Here is a 12,760-nt window from a genome sequence, read left to right on the forward strand (position 1 = left end):
TTGGAATTCTGCTGAGAGTATAACTGTTGTTGAGGAACCAACTATGAAGCTTGACTTGTCTGTGGAATATAACTTTGATTTTGTGAACCTGGGGCCCATCGTTCTGTCTCCAATAATTGCCTTGAAAGTTATTACCACCTTGGTTGAGCCTCTGAAATGAGTTAATATTGTACTCTCCAACTAATGCATGTTGATAGTAAACAGGACATTCTAGAGTTGCATGAGAAGTGTCCGAACAGACTTCGCAGCATTGGCTAGCTTGCATGACTGGGAAAGATTTAGCTTTAGACTTGTTGATCTTGGAGGGATTCATGGAGAACTGATTGAATTTCTTACTCAAAATTTCAATGCTGGTGGCCAAGCTGGCCAATGTAGACTTCAGTTCTTGATCTGCTTGTTCATGTGCTTGGTAGCCAAATTGCTTTGGCTCCCCCTCCATGCTAGCGACATCCTCGTTGTTAGTAGTCCATTGTTGTGTTTCTAAAGCTAAATTCTCGAGAAAGTTGTAAGCTTCCTCTCCATCCATTGATGTAAACTTGCCTTTGTGCATTGACTGTATCATTTGCTTGTTCATCATCGAGAGTCCTCGATAGAAAAAATGAGCCAGTGTGCTCTTGTCGTATCCATGATGTGGACATGAGACTAGCAGATTATTGAATTTCTCCCAACTTTGATGATATTCTTCAGTCACCTTCCCTTTGAAATTGTTGATGGCTTGATGCATGGCATCTGTCTTCTGGGGTGGGTAGAACTTGTTCATAAACTTTGTTCTCAACTTCTCCCAGTTGTCTATTGAATTGATCTACCGCGGCGCTTAACCATTTAGATGCTTTACCTTCGAGTGAGAGTGGGAACAGAATGATTTTGATACTCTCATCCCTGATATTCTGGTTCTTGAAAGTTCTGAGGACTAATAGAAATTTGTTCATGTGAACATAAGGTTGAACATTGTCTAAACCGTTGAACTTTGGAAGCATAGAGATTAATGATGCTCTAAGCTCAAACTGGTTAGCTTCTGTTTCTGGAAAAACAATACTGCTGGGTGGGTCTCCAATGATTGGCGAATAGAAATCGCTCAACTTCTTCCTATGTTGTGCTTGCATGGGTGGGATAGCTTCTGAATTATTTGGATTCATAACACCTCCATCATTGCTTGCGGCCATTGTTTCAATCTCGTCTAGTATTCTTGTAAGTCGGTTGTTAAACCTTGTCCACTGTTGTGTTCTTACTGGACGATGATATGGACGACGGGGCATACACTAGAAAATGCTATGCGAAAATGACGAAAAACTATCCTACTATGCTTGAATGCAATTAAACTAATATGCAACTATTCTAAATTATACTAATATGCAAAACTACTTTCTTTCAACTGGGTTGGGCTTTGCAGCCTAATATCTCGCCGATTATCTAAAAGTCGTCTCTTCTAGGGTTATGGTGAATCACTTGGATTGCTTAAGTACCGTCCCACGACGATAGTCCGCGTTTTGTCAAGATTCGACAAGAAACACTAGGGTTTGATTTTTCGCTGTGTTGGCTTACAACTTCAATTGTTGAAAAGATCCTAAATGCAATTATACTAGAAAGCAATAAAACTAAACTAATTATGATGCAACTAAACTAAGAATGAAATAAAAAGAATGAAGATTCGACTAACATGGATGATAGATCTTCTCTTCAAGATGTCATTCAAGCTTCTCTCTTTCTCAAAAGGATGGATGATGCGGCTAAAATTACCTTAAGATCCAAACTTCTAATCTTGAAAGAAAATGTTAAACATAAACAACTTAAAACGGCAGCGGCGCCATTTGACACTGCTCCTTTTTGTGTGTGAGATGGTATATGGATGATGTATATAGATGATGGTCGTTGAACAAAATAGAAGCATATCAAAACCTAATTATCCCTCAATAAGTAAAGGATGAATAGGGTATCATTCCACTTTTAAGTGTATGTTTATATGAAGGACAGGACTGGAAAGAGGGTTTGAGGGATTAAAAACTATGATTATAGATATAGTAGATTCTAATGCTAAACTAAACTAAACTAACTAAACTTATACTTAAAGATAAGAATTGGAAATATGGAGAGAATATGAAAGAGATAGATTCAAGATATTCAAATTAATCCACCAATGCTTTCGATTCAATGACCTTTTGCTTCATGTTGTTCTCCAAGTAGACTACAATCGGGCAATCGAGCGAGTGTCGATGCCCTATTGGATAAAACATCGTTAACAATTAACTCTACTCAAGGTTGTTCCTATGTTCATGTTATTAGTATCTTCTTTCCTTTTATGTGAGCTTGGGCAGCTATTCAATGAATCACCATCTAAGGCAAACACAAAGAATACTTCCCTTACTCTAAAACAGTACACAACTAGAAGAAAAATAGAGAATAATAGTATAATATTCAATTACAATAAATAAAACCCTATTCTAGCATTATATTCAATTGCAATAAATAAAAGCATGTCACTATCAAATATTCAATTGCAATAAATAAAACCCTAAGCTAGCATGATATTCAATTGTAATAAATAAAAACCTTAATCTATACTTCCATCCCCTGGTGTGGGCAATGGAACTAATAACTAAAAACATAAAGAACTAACCCGATTGAAGAACACCATAAACCGTAATAATCATTAAACCTTTAAGCACGGGCCATCTCCTCCCTTGAAAGAGAAGATTAGCCTTCCATATAGAAGGAAGAACACAAAGAACGAGAAGAAGAAGAGTCGAAGAACATAAGACTAGAAAGACTAATTTATTAAGACTTAGCTAGTTAAAACCGATCTTTTATTATTAATCTCTCTCTGCCTCAAGTTCTGGAGACAAGAATATAAGTGAATTGGCCAATTACATGAGGCACTTAGGTCCTCTATTTATAGGGGTTACAATGAGCTCTGGAAGCATTCCAAACCGTCATTTGTTTCCTAATACAAATAGACTTCTTCCAGAGTCCAACTTCGTCTCCAAAACTGAGAAGGAATTGGCTACAATGTCGATTCATGCGTCTGGACGCACTATTCATGCGTCCCAGGCTTGATCAATGAGTCTGGACACTCGATCCATGCGTCCCAGACTTAATCAATGCGTCTAGGCGCTCGATCTATGCGTCCCAGACGCGTAAGCCTATTTTGTCTCTTCTGCTCTATCATTTTATCCTCTTTTGCGGGCTTTGGTCCAAGCAACGAATCCTTTGGCCTTGGGCTTCCAAATAGGCTTTAAAATAGGTCCAAGTCTCATCTTTAATAGCTTCAATTCCTTGGCCTTTTCCATGATTGTAATGCCCATATTTAAAATACGTATTTTTCTATTATTTATTTATTTATTTATTTAAAAATCGGCTGGATTGGATTTGGGATACGTGGGCCTGGTTTCTAGGCCCGAGTCTGTGTTGGGCTTGGGTTTCAAACCCAGTATATAATCACATTTTTTAGAGAATAGGGTTCTTGGAGAATAAAAAATAATAAAAATGGAGGCAGAGATAAAAGTTGGATTGCTGGAGGGTGGAGCGCGACGGTTTGAACTACGAGGGATTCATGAAGCTGTTAATACATGTGAGTAGATAGTTTTTTCTATTTCATAGAATTTAGAATTTTACTGGTATACAGACAAAATTCTACTGTCAACTGTTTCTATTCATTTTCAGTTTGTTCGGTTGTTTGTTCGGCTGTAGTTATTCGGCGATATTGTCGAATTGATTAAACTAGATAATGTTAGGGTATCTTTTGTTTAAGTTATTGGATCGTTTATTGCTTATATTGAAGCTTCAAAAAACTGTTATGGCGTAAGCCCCACAAAGAAGATTTCGGCTTGTGTTTCGTTTAGACTTTTTGGTTGTGGTTTTGAAACTCGAACATAAATCTTGTCGCAGCTTTGTAGCCGACAGTAATGGCATCGCCAAACCGAAACAGAAAAACGCCCCATTGTTTGGTTGGAACTTGTTGTTGGGGATGGTTAGGATGTTGTCAAGCGTTAGGTGGGATTTATGTTTGAAACATTTGAAGTTTGGAGAAAGCTTGAGCAGTTGTTAATGGTGGCCAAAGACTTCTTCGTGGATTTGAGTAAGTGAACGGTTGTTGTGTTGGGTTGGACAATGTTGGGTGGTTAGTGTAGTTTGGGTGAGGGATGCAAATGGGGGTGGTGGAAGCTTGAAACAAGCGTTAATGGCGGCGGAAATTATTTCCATATCTAGTTTTGGTGATGTTTGGATTTAAGGATTTGAGATTTTTGGCTTTGTTAAAGTTGTAGGGGTTGTTATGGGGATCAAAATCGGTTGGTTGAAATGGGTGGGCGATCGGAATTGGTGGTGGCCGGTTTTGGTGGTGGCTGTTGGAGAAGATGACCGGCTGGGCTTGGACTTGGGTCGGTTTCTCTCAGGTTTAGGTTTGTTAGTTGGGCCGAAATGTGTTAGTTGGGTTGGGACAAAGTTCTATTATTTGGTCTTGGGCCTTAGTTGGTTTTTGTGCCCGATTTTAGTTTGTTTTGATTGGGCCGGTTTCAGTTCAATTTTTGGACAGAACCACTTAACTGTTTTTGGGTCGGTTTAGTTTAAGTTGTATGGGCCAAAACTAATTAGTTTTCTTTAGGCCGGTTTCTAATTTTATGTGGGTTGGTCCTTATGACCCCAATTGGGTCAGGTTGAATAATAAGTTGGTTTAGACTTTTGGTGCCGGGTTTTAAGGTTTAGGCTTGGCCAGTTGGGTCCGAACCATTACCTTGGTCATGAGCCCATGAGCCATGCACCTTGACCTTAGCCATGAACCATGGCTATGACCCTAAACGTGTTGAACATAGAGATGACAGTTTGACTTTGACAATGACGTGTTGACTTTGATTGTTGACCATTGATTGTTGACTTTGACCGTTGACTTTGACCATGACGTGTTGACTTTGACCATTGCCTGTTGACTTTGATCGTTGACTGTGGAATGTTGACTTTTTCCAGTTTTTCTCATATTTAAGAATATGGACAAATATAGTAATAAAATATTGTCAAAAATTATATAACGTTGTTTGTCATTATCTAATTAAGATTTGACGTGAGTAGTGTGTAAAACATATATATATTGGGCTTTGATTGTGGACTGTGGACTGTTTAATTGTGCTACATTTTATGTTGTAAATTGTATGGACAAATCAAATGCTAAAATGTTGTGGAAGCTTGTATAAATTTGGTGGTCATTATCTAATTAAGATTTGTCGTTGATATTGTGACATTATATAATATGTTGGGATATATATATTAAATGCAATAGTTTTGGAGACATAAATGTATAGACACTCCATTATTTTATCTGTGAGATGCTAGTAGAGTATTTGTGGATATTTTCCACGGGAGTGTGGCGTAGTGCAATAATACATTGGCACGTGAAAGAATGAAAGTGGTTATGAGATATAATTAAGATATTTCTAAATATTGTGGCTTAGTGCAATAAGGTATTTAGCCTGCACGTGGTATAGTAGAATTATTATGAGTCATAAATGGATGACACTTGAATAAACTACGTAACGAAAATCCTAAAACCTAGCTACCACAACTCATGTGATTTGCCCTGTGTGGGCGTGTGCAATTTGATTGTCCCTTCTGGCGTTTCAGTGAATCTGAATGACCTTCGGGCGTAAGTAATGTGATTGGCCCCTTCCGGGCGCTTTGAGTTAAAATTTGAATGGCCCTTCTGGCATAGCCGAATAGTGGCTTGATTATTCCGTTCGCAAAATAGAACGAGACATGCGATATTTTATGCCGAATAGTGGCAGTACTTATATAATGGCTTCCGTGTGAGGGTTACCTGGTGTGCGGCATCCCGCTCAGGGTAGTTACTCACGGAGTGGTTCATTATGTAAGGGGAGGCATGTGGATGTACATGTTCGGCGTTGGGAAGCGATTGTGGTAGCCAGGGAAACTAGGTAAGACATAGATACGACGTGATTTTAGGGACACACAAAGGAAGCCTTAATTAATATAATTATGGTAATATGTTGTTTAATGATATATCTTTAGATAGATGATTGTATATTCTTGGTTGGTTTTTGTTTAGTTAGAACCTAAGGCGCCTCGATGGAGGAACTACCTTCCTTATTTACTATGCGTATAGTTTGTTGTGTGGTCAGTGGGAAGTTAAGGCGCCTCAGTGGAGGAACTACCTGCCTAAATTATTGTACTTAAGGATGTTGTAGTAGTTGTTGGAAGTTAAGGCGCCTCGGTGGAGGAACTAACGGCCTTACTGATTGTGTATGTATATGTATAATTATATGTTTTATTTTAGGGCTACTCACACCAGCATTTTTATAATGCTGACCCGATTTGCATGTTTGTTTATCGGGTGTGTTCATTAAATAAACATAGTTGATAAGTCTTGACAGGTTTAGTGTTGAAGAAGATTGGTTGCTGCTTGTGGTTTGCGTTAGCGTCGCATTTCAAGATAGGCCTTGTTTTCCTTTGAGGTGATATAGATTTTCAGTTGAGATAAGGTTATTTGCATTTTCATTTGTAAATTTTTGTAATGAAGATGACTCTTGTTTAACATAAAAATTTTATTGGTTTTTAATTATCCGCATATTTAAACTGTTTATGGGTTTTTGGAAGGGGAGAGTGCGTCACACCTCGGAGATCGAAGAGTCGGGAACAAATAATGTTTTTCTGAATTCTGTCGAAATTCGGGGTGTGACAATGATTGTCCACGGGCTTCCCATGTGATCCTTAATGCTCCGTATTGCTATGTTTTACCCCTTTTCTCTAATATTCTACAAAACTCTCTTTTTCACCTGTAGAATCTTAAAACATAACTTACAAACACTATTAGTCCACTAAGATGGCTAAACAGAAGGCATAATCGAGAGTTAAATTGCACTTTTTGAGCACTTATCAGTACCCTAGCCTGAAGTGCTCAAGCATAACTCATCACCATCTAACACAATTCTTACTTCACCTTCTGAAGCTATGACTGTGGAGTCTCTACTGACAGTGTTTTCTTTTAACTCTAACTTGTCTTCGTGTACGGTACTAGTTTTCTCATCCCTCTTCAGTTCTATGCATTCATACTTGAAGTGGCCATGGATACCGCAATGAGAACACAACAAGTCTTTCTTATGAGGTCTGCTCGCGCTCCTAGATTTTTTTTTGTCAACACCTCTAGAATGAGATGGTTTTCTACTATTCTATGCGTCCTTTCTTGTCTTCTAGTAGAGGTCTTCTAATGTCTTCCACAGGTTGAAAGCAGTGGTCTCTTGGGATACAAGACGAATTACATTGTTGTCAATCCATTATTAATGCACCTGATCACTTTTTCATCAAGCGTCCTCCACTCAGCCGCGGCAATTGCGCTAGTTTTACTCCTTCATTCTCAATGGGTTGTGCCAAGTCCTTGCAATAGAAAAAGTCATCCATCCTGGCTTTCCAAATAGTGTAGTTACCTCTATTTAGACTAGTCATGCGAGTGTTTACAAAATGGTCTATCTCTACAAGCTATTTCAACTCAAACCTTCTCTCAGGAATTTTGTCAAACACCTTCCGAGCAAAATTTGGATAACAACCTAGATTAATCTAACCTGGCTCTTGATACCACTTGTTGGAGACAACGATACCAATCGATCCCCACTACTAAGATAACTTGCAATGGAACAAACTACTACTCCAGACAAAAAATCTAAACTTTCACTACAACTAACCTAGCAAGCCCAACTCTCTAAACAACTATCACAAGCAAGTTATAATAATGCAAAGAAAATAAAGCACACCACAACACAAGATATAACGTGGTTCTGCCAATGATGTCTACTTCCACAAGAGCTAATCCTTTTATAAGTGTGGGAAGGAAGATTACAATCACTCCTCTAAAGTCTCTCCACCTTACTAGATAACTCCTCTCTCTTTATAAGCTTTTCTCTTTGCAAGGGTTTTCTCAATTTTGATAGCTCTCAAAATTGGGTTTCTGTTCAAGACTTAGGTTTTCCAAAACCTTACTTCTAGTTTTTATAGTAACCCACAATTTCGCAATTACTGTCGAAAATAGAAACTGCAAATTTAGACATGAGCGCGGGCGCGCTCTCGGTAAAGCAAAATCGAGCGGCTCTCTTATTTTCCTCAAACCAAAAGTCCAATAACTTTGTTTCGTGAGAGGCTGAAAAAAAAACTATCTTATTTTCACGGCAAGGGCGCAGGCGCAGCTTGGGCAAAGCCAATTTGAGCACATGCGCGCTCAGATCTCTTCACACGAACAATACTTCTTTTCTCCTTCTTCCTCATGTGAGGGATAACTTCAACATGATCGATATGCAATTACTTGGCAATGAAAACGTGTAAGATGGTTTCGATAGTGTACCCATTTGTTATGCTTCGGCATATGACCAGAAATTTGAATGGATCAGTAGGCACATATTTATATTAGGTAGCACACTTAAGTACTTAGGGGTGTCTCTTTTTTCCGAAAACCCAATTTTTCCAAATTCTGATTTGATATTTTTCTGAATTTGGCTATGATATTTGTGTTCCGATATCCTATTTTTCCGAAAAATAATTGGATCGGAATTGGATGTGTTTTCAAAATCCGATCAAATCTGATTTCCGATTAATTTTCGAATTTTTAACATATAGCGGTCTATTTCTTACAGTTACTAAATAAAAACTGCATATAGTTTACAAACCAAATAAAAACCCTAGAGAAATAGAACATTGTGTCTCTCACAATTTCAAAAAATCAATAGTGTCATTCTAGTACATGTCTCAATTTCTCCCATCTTCCTATTTACTGAATTAATGCATTAACATGCTTTGAAGAAAAAAATTGTTGAATGAACGTGTTAAAAGGTCTAACTTGTTTACTGAATTAATACATTTCAAAATGATTGCTAAATGAATGTATTAACTTGATAAAAAATGGTTCTCCTAAAAGAAAATCCGATTATATAATTCAAATTTCCGATTTATTTTCGTATTTTGTGGATTCCGAAATTTTCGAAAATTTTCCGAATTCAAAAAAAAAAAAATTGCCATCCTAAAAATAATTGGATCTGATTTCGAAAATTTTGCCATCCTAAAAAAATTTGGAAATTTTTCCATAAGCCATTTTGTCTGATCCAATCCGAACTCACCCCTATATTCACTTAACGAGAAAACCCGGGTTACAAGTGGGTTTAACCCGCGTAAACCCGAATTAATCCGTGAGCGTAGCGAATTCTTGAGGTTGCTTTTCTCAAGTCACCTAAAAAACCACTTGCTACGTGTCAATCTAAAAGTAATGTCGACCGCACCCCCAAATAACCCTTCTTTTTTGTCCCGACCGCCCCCTCTTTTCTTATTTTCTCCTATCTTCACCTCCCAATCGTCTCTCTATTCTCGCCGGATTAAGCCTAAAATTGGGTATTCAATCCTCCAATTTTTCCTCTATTCTCGCTCTCGATTCCGGCTCTCTCTCTCTCTATTTTGTGGGTAAGAGATTTATTCTCGCCTCAGATTTCGCTCTCTCTCTATTTTCAGTAGGTAAGAGATTTAAGTATATTAGTTCTCTCTCTCTATTTTCCGGTGGCAAACGTAAGATTTCAATGTTTCATTAGGTGTTACATTTTTTTGTGAAAACAAAATAGTGTTAAACTTAGGGCCAGTTCTTTATTTATCTCTCGCCGTCCGCCTTTTTTATAGAAACGTTGTCATTGTCCTTGTCCGAAGTTGCCGGGATGTTCAATGGCCATTGGCTAAAGGCGAGGCTTACGTTAAGTTGGATCCTTCCCACTACTTCTATTCCCTCCATCACTACTAATTCCGATGATTCGGACGATGATGATGATATTACCCAACCCTGCTACTACCGTCAATTATGGTCTCACTATTGCGCCCAAGGGCCAAGACAAATTGCTAGAGGAATTTGATGTCCTCTTGGATAAGTACACTAGTTTTTCTCTACGTAAACTCACAAGCATAAAAACGGAGGAGGCCAAAGTGTTGGATGATTGGGTTAATGATATCTCGGTTAGGTGAGCAAGTCACGGAGAAGAAGGAGATGTTAAAGGACTATCTTGGACTACATTTAATGTCAGGGATTATAGCGATTCGTGGGCGGGGGATTGCTGGCTGGCTCGGCTCCATGATTGAAGGCATTTTGTGGTGTGGCGAATTTAAGTCGATAGGTTGAAGTGGGGAAATGAATTCTTCAGGGAGGTCTATATACTGTTCTACCCGGATGGAGCTCGGGCCATCCACTTTGAGGAGGATCAAAAGGTCTAGTATTCACTTAACCTTTCTTCTTCTTCTTCAAGTATTATTGTTTGTTTACAACCTGACTTCTTATATACCATCTACACCGTTTTTTCAATTTAGTATCATATCATTCACGCCACTTGTCACCAAATGACTCTCACCGCAATGGGGTAAAGAGGATCTCCAAGATGTCGAGAACGTGGCTTAAAGGAATCCTTTACGGGGTTGTCAAGGTCTCGGGCTTCTTCACCGCCCAATTGTTAACTCTAAAGTAGGCAAGAAGTTCTTGATCTTCTTCCTGGGGAAATTGTTCTCGCCTCCTTGGATGGATTTGAAGTCAATCATACTTCCACTTGCTTACTATGATCCCTTCGCTGCTCTTTAATTTGAAATTGAAATTGAACATTCATTGCTCATGGCCAATTATCATTTGCAACATCTTCTTGTTAATCTTTGAACATTTTCCATATCCTATCTACTAGCTCTAAAAAACAAAAACACGCATACACACGCAAGCCTCCAATGATATTGGTTTTAAGAGTTGAGAACATGTAAATATATCTTGCTTATAAACATTCTTTGCACGAGAATGTGTGCTTCCCAATAAATTTGGTTTAGCGGCTTCTTTCCATCTTGAAAGGAGTAAAGGGGATTGAATCAGCGTTGAAAAATATCAAATGAGGTATAGCATCATCTAAGATGCACCGGGCTGCCTTCTTTTTGAATTCTATGAAAGTATGTTTTCATGAATTCTCAAGGGATGACAAAAGATCTTCTCTACTAGATTGTTTTTTTGGATGTTGAACTTTTGTCTACTAAGGCGATAGAAATGAAATCCAAAGATGGGACACCTTTGATCATCAACCGGTTTATTCCACATATACACTGCATTTATTTACCGGTAAAATATGGTCTTCAAATCTTTGGCAATGATCATGAGTCTAGTGTTGGCTTAGGTTGCGGGATGGTATTGACCACAGTTGAGCTTGGGAAAGGGGAACTGTTTTTATACCTTCTTGATTCACGCCCAAGAACCACCTCCAAACTCCAAAGGCAAAGAGTTAGTCGAAACTTTGTCAATTGTGTCTTTGAATGTTTCTACTTTTACTATAGATGAGGAATAACGTTTTGATTTGATTTGCACCTTGTGTTCTCATGCGCTTAATATGCGATAAATGAAAATTCCTAAACAAGGAAATGATCCGATGTGTTTGTTACGTATAGGGGGTCTTTGATGCTATTGAAAATTTTGGAAAGAATGTCATGTCAACAACGTCAACTGTAACAATTGACCTTGTTTCACCGGGTATCTCTGTCTTGAAAAACATGCCCGGACTAAGTGGCGATTGTGTTGGGGTTGTTGAGTTATGTTGAGCTTTCAATTTTCATTGGTTTCATCGTTGGATTTGTACTAGGTGGTTTATACAAATACAACTTCCATATAATTGAGTGTGTTGCTTGTGTTAACTTCCATGTAATTGAGGGTGTTGCTCATGTGTTTGCACTTTTGGAATGAGTTTGATGAACTCGTTTTTTCACTTTTGTTTTGGAACTTGTTTGATTTTTAAGTTAAAAATGTAGGTAAATAGATTATTCATGGGAGGGAATACAAAGCGAACTTGGATAATGTTTTCTCTATATTACAATGTGCGTATTGTATGCTTTATTGAGTCTTTGATAAAATTGCGATAGGATCCGGTCTTAAGTAATGATACCAATTTGTTGCAACTATTTCCATGTGCGGGGAGCCTTTTGTTCTTGTCCCCAAGGACACTATCTTGGAGGCTCACGAAAGTCTTACTTGGTAATTGACTTGTTAAAATTCGCCCAAATGAAAGCAAATTTTATCTCGGTTTTTCATTATTTCCATTTATCTAACTCCCTTCTTGTCTTTTGGTATCTTGGATGTCGAAATCACCCCTGTTTTGATCCATTGCAAATTTGCAAGGTATGTCCTATTATCATTGTTGGTAGTTATTCTTATTTTTAAGAAGAATATGGTTTCCTTTTGACCTAATATAGAAACAAGTTCATAACCGACTATGTCTTTTACTTTCCTAGGATGAGCAAAGTGTTAATTTTTGTAGGAGTGGCTTTTGGTAATTTCCTCGAGGAGCTAAAGCAAGCAAGGAAGGCTTTTGAATTAGATGAAGCTATCATTGATTGAGATTGGAAATTTAGATTCGATTCCTACTCTTGGAGCTACATATGTTTGACTCATATGTTGATACTTCTTATTTTCATTGTAATTAAGAATATCTAGACAGATGTACAAGTGTAAACGTGTATTTTACCCGGACTTGTTTTTAACATTGAACAAGTTTCTCTCTAAATTGAGCCTCTGAAATTTTTTTTATGCTTGCTTTGGAACAAATTGTTGAATATAAGCACACCATCTATGATTCTGCTGAAAACCAGGAATTTTTCCGATCCTTGAAAAGATATCCAGAAAAAGAAATGAACAGCTCATGCAGGAATTCTTATGAAGTTCGAGTAGCAAGATCTCTCTTTCAATTATATTCTTTGTTCAAGTACCATACTAAAATGAAAACTCCAA

The 12,760-nt window shown here is 37.8% G+C and overlaps 1 pseudogene; it reads left to right on the forward strand.

Moving 5' to 3' along the window:
• Window positions 1-7,076: 7,076 nt before the first annotated feature.
• On the forward strand, window positions 7,077-11,577 carry LOC147488383 (protein EARLY-RESPONSIVE TO DEHYDRATION 7, chloroplastic-like; annotated as a pseudogene).
• The last annotated feature ends 1,183 nt before the right edge of the window (window positions 11,578-12,760 follow it).

The sequence above is a fragment of the Coptis chinensis genome, chromosome 7 (assembly GCF_015680905.1).
Source record: "Coptis chinensis isolate HL-2020 chromosome 7, ASM1568090v1, whole genome shotgun sequence".
Classification (NCBI taxonomy): domain Eukaryota; kingdom Viridiplantae; phylum Streptophyta; class Magnoliopsida; order Ranunculales; family Ranunculaceae; genus Coptis; species Coptis chinensis.